Here is a 9,351-nt window from a genome sequence, read left to right as displayed (position 1 = left end):
GAAAAGCTCTAGACTCAGTGAAGAACAATAAGGAATGAATGAGGAAGGTGGCGGCAATAGCTAGGGTTCTTTAGGGTTTCTTTTAGTGCTAGAAACAAGAAAAGAAACAAGATTAAAATAAGATAAACAAAAGATAAAGGAATTAAGAATATAGAAAATAACAAAGAAATCAAAGATCTCCCTTATGAAAGTGAACGGTAAAGATGATTGATGGCGTGGATGGATGTGGAAAATCGATGGATAATGTCCTATCGAGCCCTCCTAGTCGCAATGACAAGGCAAACACGATAATATGGCTCTAACCAACCCTCCTAGTCGCGATGAAAAGGCAAATTGGAGTGTGAAGATTAATCTCCCTCACAATAACTTGAAAGAACTCCAGGAGAAGAAGCTTCGAAGGCACAAGGCAATCAGCACTTGCAAAAACAAACTCTTGTTGTATTATTAATCAAAGAAATCTGATTTACAAAGTTGAATGAAGCATTCTTTATATAGGGGCTGAATTCTAAAGGTCCTAAATAACTAAAGAATAAAATATTAATAAACTAAACATGTTTTAACTGTAATTCCTAATAAAATAATAATAACTAAAAATATTGATTTAACCCAACCTTAATTCCTAATAAAATAATAAATATGATCCTAAAAGATAATTAATCATCCTATATTAAATTATATTACAAATAATCAATATAAATACTGAAAATTCGTAATATTTACAAAATAACGTATTAATCCCGTATAGGATTTCCTGCATGCACCATCTTCAGTAAAATGACCATATCTTGAGTTCCCGATATCGGATTGATACGATTCAAGAACCGTTGGAAAGATAAGAGACATACGGTTGTATCTCCAGAAGACATGTCGACAGGATAACAACTGGATCCCCTTCAAAAAGTTGTTACACATCTGCTGCTATTAGACCCTTCCGGATGAATGCTTGAACTGCGATTTGAAGCTTGTCTTTAAGAAGTTTGGTCCGGCCTCGTGTGATAGGGCCAAGTGGTATAGTAAATTCATCATCCTTAGCTTTAGGGCATGTGGTGCATGTATCAATCTCCCCTCATCCAAGCATCATTTATTTTTGTTTTAAGACATGTACTTTGCCGAAAAGGCATATATCTATTCGGCCAAGCCTTTACAAACCTATAAATAGGCTTGGATATTTCATTTGTAAGACAACCCTTTGATCAATTAAAAACTTTTTATGAGATATTTCTCTCTTCAAGTTATTTTTAGAACTATATCGATTAAGCAAGCTTTTCTAAAGTTTGTGGCGTCATTCCTTCACCTTGATACTTCTGGTTCCTAGTTTTTATAACTAGCGGGTCAAAGTCCTTACTACCATCCCTTATAAAACTTATAAGAAACGGGTCTTTGCTCTTTTATAGCATTGGTTCCTTCTTAGTTTTTATAAGATACAATCTATTCATTACAACCTTCCATCATCACTTTCATGCCAACTCCATCAACATTCCATTACTATTTCCATCACTATTATCCATATCCCTTCACACCCATATAATCATCCTTCATCATCAACAAGGCATTCGTCCATCACCACCATTGGAGGCCGAATCCATCATCACTTGAAGGATCATTCTACAACACTTCTGCAACCCTTCTTTGATAACTATTCTATCCATTTCAATTCTTTCCATTTCCTTTCTTATTTACTCATTTGCTTAACCAATCATTCTTCTTTGTGCAGATTACTTTTCAATTCAAGGTGTTGCATTTGGTGTCTCTCCTAGATCGGGAAATAACAAGGTTGCCATCTTCTCCATTATTGAAGAAGCCTGGTCAGCCTTACATCAAGCGGTAATCAGAGCTTTGGTGGATTGACATTCAAAGTGCTACAACAAAAAGCAACAAGAAAGAGAAAAAAAAACAAAAAGAAAAGAAAAAGACTCATACATCAAATTTGTAGTGCAAAAGAAAGAAAATAAAAAGAAGAATCAAAAAGCAAAGAAAAAGTGAAGCAAAATTGCAAATACACTCAAAGAGAAGCACAATATAATCTGCCCCAACATCAAACTTGAAGGAGGTATCCTTGTTGTTTCTTGTGAAGGAAGATAGTAAGTGTTGCAACTTGAGTTGTAAGTTATCTTCACTTTCTTACTATTTCATTTCCTTTTCTTTCATCTTTTCTTATTTCATTACTTTATCCTTTTCTTAACCTTTTCTATCCTACCTTTACCATAACCATTTCTATACCCTAACCATATTGTTTTAAACCGACGCAAAAACTAAAGAAACTTGCTCAATCTTGAGTTAGTTCTTAAAAAGGACCCACAAGAGAGAATCGAGCGGTAAAAGGAAAACGAGAGGGTGAGATTAGAAAAAGCCATGAACATATCCCCGAGTGAAAACACGAGTGTGAGTGGAGTGCAATCTAAGATTTTCTTTGGAGTGATCAAGTGAGGTTTTGGTGAGTGTGCTGGTAAGGTTTTCAATTAATTTTATTTGCACTAACCATGTCTCAAAGCCCAGAGAAAATACAAGAACACCAAACTTACAAATACAGGCACTCATTGGCGAAATGATGAGAATGTTTCGTAAAGAGTTTGATGCTCTTCATAAAAAGATAAATCAGTGCCAGGATCTACCACCAGGCCGTAATAATAGAGTTCCTAGAAGATAACAACCACCACCCACTCCAGAAGAAGAAGTTCAAGAAAATTTTGACGAGGGAGAACAAGTAGCATTCCAAGTCCCTAGACGTGCCATTGTTGATGATAATCTGAGTATTATCAAGATCAAAATTCCTCAATTTCAAGGAAAAACTGATCCTGAAGCTTATCTCGAATGGGAAAGCAAAGTGGAACATGTTTTTAGTTGCCACAACTATTCCCAAATGAAGAAAGTGAGATTGGCAGCCATGGAGTTCATAGACTATGCTTTAATATGGTGGGATCAACTTACTTTGAACCGAATGAGGAATGGAGAACGACCGGTCTCAACTTGGCTTGAAATAAAAGGAATTATGTGGAAATGATTCATTCCTGTTCACTATCATCGTGACTTATTTCAAAAGTTACAGAATCTGAAACAAGGTCATAGGAGTGTTGAGGACTATTATAAAGAGATGGAAGTGGTAGTGATCCGAGTAAACATTGAAGAGGATCGTGAAGCAACTATGGCGAGATTCCTTACCGGACTTAATCCCGAAATTGCCAATACCTTGGAATTGTATCATTATATCGAAATGGATGAGATGGTGCAAATGGAAATGAAAATTGAAAGGCAACTAAAGAGGAGACACACAACTCGCAATATTGCACCTACATCATCCAAATGGAGTCCAAACAACATAAAAAAGCCAACTCCTCCTCTTGTCAAAGAACAAGCCGAATCTTCAAAGAATCAGCAAGCAAACAAAGACTTCAACCGAGGAAAGCAAACTACTGAACGTTCAAGAGACATTAGATGCTTTAAATGTCTTGTGAGGGGCCACATATCTACACAATGCCCTAACCTAAACACTATGCTTTTACTTTGAAATGGCGAAATAGAATCTGAATCAGAGGAAGAACAAGAGGCACCTATTGAAGTCAATAAAGAAATCACTCTTGCAGATCCCGTTGAACAAGGAGAAGCTTTTGTAATTAGAAGGTATGCTTTGTTATTATAGATGGTGGAAGTTGTACTAATGTGGCCAGTACAATAATGGTGGAAAAACTTGGTTTGAAAACAATGAAGCACCCGAATCCATATAAGTTACAGTGGCTCAATGAACGAGGAGAACTCAATGTTAGTAAACAGGTGATAATTCCTTTTTCCATTGGTAAATACAAAGATGAGGTTATGTGTGATGTTGTCCCTATGCACGCTAGCCATCTACTTCTTGGGAGGCCATGGCAATACGACAAAAGAACTATTCATGATTGTTTTACCAATCAATACTCGTTTAGCCATAAAGGGAATAAGATTATCCTTACTCCTTTAACGCCTAAACAAGTCTAGAATGATCAAGCCAAAATGAAGCAAAGTGTTGAGGTTATAAGGAAAGGAAATACAACAACCATGGAGGAAATTGATCCAAGAATAAGTGCTTATTCCTCAAAGAGCTTGTTTCGAGAATGCCTATTGACAAAATGCAAGGTTAAAGATGATTATTCTAACTTTGAAAATGTAGATTGTTTCTTTGACTTGCAGGTTGTATCAAGAGACACCATTTGCCAAAAGGAATGTTTAGGAGAAGTGACCTTTGGGAATACAAAAGATATGTCCATTGAGCAGCAAAAGAACACCATTTTTCATTCAAATGACGTGTCTTTAGAAGAACCAATGGACGTGACTTACAAGGATTCCATGATCATGCCTATTGGAGCATTAAGAGACACCACTTTTGGAATATCAAGGGACCTAAACATTCAAAGCAAAATTACATGGGCATATCTCATTCAAGAGCCTAAAGAAGGAATCCCAATTTCTAACGAAACAACAACTATGGAATGGAGGAACGTTGAAAACAAACCACCCTTCAATTTGAGGATAAATCATTTTAAAGAAGGAGGGGATGATGTGATCTGATTCAGTGTCAAAAATGGACTTGCATCTCCAACCTTTCACAATAATCAAAGGGGGATTTTCATCAACTTAATCTTTCTTTATACCATAGTTATGACAATAGCTTACATACATTATATTTATAGTTATGATGATGATATTATGAATGTATGAAGTCACGCCTAAGTTGCTTCTCAAATTCACACCAAGAAGAAGCCACACCATAAGCCCCTATGCCGCCCATGTGAGTGCCTCATGAACAGCCCACACATATGCCATTCATGTGGATGAAATAGGCACCAAAATGAAGAGGCTTCTAACCATTCGGCCAAAGCATCATCTTGTTTCAAATTGGCGCCAAGATGAAGAGACAAGGGAACTATTCGGCCAAAGACATCTCCCCTCATCCAATCATCATTTATTTTTGTTTTAAGACATGTACTTGCCGAAAAGGCATATATCTATTCGGCCAAGCCTTTACAAACCTATAAATAGGCTTGGATATTTCATTTGTAAGACAACCCTTTGATCAATTAAAAACTCTTTGTGAGATATTTCTCTCTTCAAGTTATTTTTAGAACTATATCGATTAAGCAAGCTTTTTTAAAGTTTGTGGCGTCATTCCTTCACCTTGATACTTCTGGTTCCTAGTTTTTATAACTAGCGGGTCAAAGTCCTTACTACCATCCCTTATAAAACTTATAAGAAACGGATCTTTGCTCTTTTATAGCATTGGTTCTTTCTTAGTTTTTATATGATACAATCTATTCATTACCATATTCCATCATCACTTTCACGCCAACTCCATCAACATTCCATTACTATTTCCATCACTATTATCCATATCCCTTCACACCCATATAATGATCCTTCATCATCAACAAGGCATTTGTCCATCACCACCATTGGAGGCCGAATCCATCATCGCTTGAGGGATCATTCTACAACACTTTCGCAGCCCTTCTTTGATAACTATTCTATCCATTTCCTTTTTTAATTACTCATTTACTTAACCAATCATTCTTCTTTGTGTAGATTACTTTTCAATTCAAGGTGAAGCATTTGGTGTCTCTCCTAGATTGGGAAATAACAAGGTTGTCATCTTCTCCATTATTGAAGAAGCCTGGTCAGCCTTACGTCACTTTAGGTATAGGAATTGGAGCAGTTTTATCATAGGAAAAGCAACCTATTGTATATTTTAGTGAGAAGTTGAGTGGTGCTACCTTAAACTATCCTGTTTATGATAAGGAGATGTATGCATTAGTTCGAGTACTTGAGACGTGGCAGCACTATCTTTTGCCGAAAGAGTTTGTGATTCACATCGATCATGAGGCTTTAAAACACATTACATGTCAGCATAAATTGAATATAATTCATGCTAAGTTGGTTGAATTTTTAGAGTCTTTTCCTTATGTCATTCGATATAAATAGGGTAAAGACAATGTTATAGCGGATGCCTTGTCCTACAGGTATGTGCTTCTAAACTATTTGGATTCTCATTTGATTGGTTTTGCTTAGATTAAAGATTTATATGCCACAGACCCTGATTTTGGAGAAAGATATATGTCATGTGAAAAAGCTGCAGATGAGAAATTTTATCGACATGATGGCTATCTTTTCAAAGAATAAATCAGCTCCAATGATGTGGCTGAACATGTACCTACAAAGAAAGCATATAATAAGTTAAATAATATAAGATATAATCATGTAAATATGTGGTTCATAGATTATATTATATGTTAATTCAAAACATAGTATATAATCTATTGTTTGGGGATGCATTTCTAAATGATTCAAAGGTTTTAATGCATCTGGTTGTAAGAGCTTCCCTGAAAATTTTACCTCTTGAACGAGTGATTGGTCCTTGTGGCATTACTTCCATATCCTTTGAAGATGGCGTTGGTGTGCTCACATCAATAGGTATTCGGCTAGGTACATGACTTTAGATGGAAGTCATTAATGTTTAAAATGAATGGTTGAGTCCTTTAGGCTTGTGATGGTTCGGCTAACCCTTCATGAAGGGGCTTGATGATTCGGCTAAGGATGGGAAGACATCTCCCTTGGTTGAATGGGCATGCTTGTTCATCTTGGCACCATTTTCTTCTCTTTGGCCGAATGGTGATCAGTCATTTCATGTTGGCACCAAAAACTCCCATGTGCATGGCATGTGTTGTGGCCGAATAGGTATGAAGCTCTATGTCATATCTCTTGGTGATTTAAGCCTTCAATGGTTGTAATTTCTTCACCAACGTGCTCTTAGATGAAAAGACATCTTCATGGGTAGCATCATTCATGAAAGGTCATAATGTTTGGGAAATGTAACCATTCATGTTTGAGCTACTTCTGATGTGAATGAGCTGGAGGTGAGCTGGTCATAGGTGACTTGTAGAGTGGTGAATGTTATGGTAGCTCCTTGTGAAAAGGTACCTCTTGAGGTGGCAACTATTCGTGAAAATGTACAATTTCACAAATTTTGACTTAGGACATATTTGAAGTGTCCTAAGTGGTGGTGATGATTGTGCAGCTCCCCAGCTGAAATGATGTCATCTTGTAGCTCAAAACTTTAGCTCAATCCAGCTATGAGCTCACGGGCCTCCGGACAACTTTTCACCAATTGTTCCTTATGCTTTCCTAATTGTCCCCATGTAAGTTTACTTGCTGTTGCATGCTCCATTTAGCTCCAATATAGCTCTCAAGTTATAGTCGAATATGCCTACATACATAACATAAAGAATTAAGTTAAGTATATGAATTATTATAAAGTAATAAGAATGTGCATATTATAAAAATGTGAACTATAGGTTATAATAATAACTCATGCATCATATGATAATGAATGAATATTATTATTATAACTATAGATTATGTACATGAATATCAATCAATGATGCAAACCATAGGACATAATGAATGAATGCACATACTATTATAATTCAAGTATATTTGTTGTGGTTGATAGGTTTTAAAAAATGGCACATTTCATTGCGTGTCATAAGACTAATGATGCTACTAATGTGGCCAACTTGTTTTTCAAGGATATTGTTCGTTTACATGGAATTCCTAGGTCTATTGTTTCTAACAGGGATGTTAAGTTTTTGAGTCATTTATGGTGGACTCTTTGGTGTAAATTGGGAACGAAACTGATGTTTTCCACTACTTGTCATCCTCAAACTGATGGACAAACTGAGGTTGTAAATCGAGTTTTATCTACTTTATTGTGTTGCATAATTAAAAAGAACATTAAGACATGGGAAGATTGTTTGTCGCATGTTGTGTTTGCCTATAACCATTTTGTTCATTCTGCTACTAAATTTTCACCATCTGTGATTGTTTATGGCTTTAATCCTTTAACTCCTATGGATTTGTTGCCATTGCCTCAAGATCAGGTTATAAACAGGGACAGAAAGTCTAAGGCAAACTATGTGAAAAGGTTGTATCAACAGGTTAATGAAAATCTAGAGCGAATGACTCAACAGTATGAGAAGCAAGCAAATAAAGGTTGTAAGTGAGTTACCTTCGATATTGGAGATTCGGTTTGGGTTCATTTTCTAAAGGAACGTTTTCCAGCCCAAAGACGTTCTAAGTTGTTACCACAAGGAGATAGTCCGTTTCAAGTATCGGAGAAAGTGAATGATAACGCTTATAAGTTGGACTTACCGGGTGAATTCAATGTAAGTGCTACATTTAACATTTCTGATTTATCCCCTTACGATGTTTCTACAGATTTGAGGTCAAATCTTTTTTAAGAAGGGGGATGATGTGAGCACATCTATGCAACCAAAGGAAGCTGATCTGGAGGTCTTACTAATAAGATCGATCACACGTTCTAAGGCAAAGCATTTCAGGGATGCTCTTTCTCTTAAGTGTTTACGAGTTTCTGAATCATTTTGTAATGTTTATGCCTTAGAAACTAAGTTTTTCAATGTGTTACATACTGATGTATAACATCACCTTAGTTATACTAAGTAATTATATACATTTGCATTAGTTTCATTAGATATATAAGTGTGTGCATTATATATATTACTTACTTTATGTTTTTAATAAGTTTTATAGCTCAAAAGTGTGTTTGCATGGTATTTTCATCTTATTAGCAAGTTTACAATAAGTTTGCCATACTTTGATGGGATGTTATTATGTTTTTCATATAGGAACAATAAAGGCCAGCATCTTAAGGTCTTAATCCTAGCTCGGCTGAAGCTCAAAGGAGTGTATGCAGCTCAACTCACTACACTTTCGGCTAGCTAAATTCAGCTCACCTTAGCTCCATTCAGGTCCATTTCAGCTCGACTAGCTCAATTTAAGCTAACAAATCCAGAAGCAACTCAAAGGTGTCCTACGTGTGGGAGAGTGTCCTACAAGCACGTGAGCAGCATGTGGGATGTTATATACCTATCCAAGAGTGCATGGCATGTGTGACATTCTGCACATGTGTGGAAATTCAACATTGGGCAGATTTGAATTCAACCTAGAAGCACATATGAAACTGTTTGAATTCTCAACCCTTCCCTCATTGCATTACGTTTTAACCTCTTATCCACTCATTTAACACATGAAAAATGTGTTAAATGCTTTCAAAATTGGCCACACAAATGGGCAGCAACACAAGGGAGTTACATGGTGGTTTTTCATTTGAGTTTTAAATTCAACATATGATTGTTTTGTAGCCACAAGTGATGGCCAGCCATATTTCTCCTTCATCTATATATTTTGTAATTTTGTAAGTACAGAGGGTATATATTTGATGTATAAAAATTATTGTGAGGTTTTCTCTCAATGTTGGTTCTTCTTAGAACTATTTTCTTAATATTTCAAGTATGATCTTGTTGTGTCAAA

Source organism: Hibiscus syriacus, unplaced genomic scaffold (assembly GCF_006381635.1).
Source record: "Hibiscus syriacus cultivar Baekdansim isolate YM2019G1 unplaced genomic scaffold, ASM638163v2 tig00117048_pilon, whole genome shotgun sequence".
NCBI lineage: Eukaryota > Viridiplantae > Streptophyta > Magnoliopsida > Malvales > Malvaceae > Hibiscus > Hibiscus syriacus.
Note: the sequence above shows the minus strand (reverse complement) of the source record.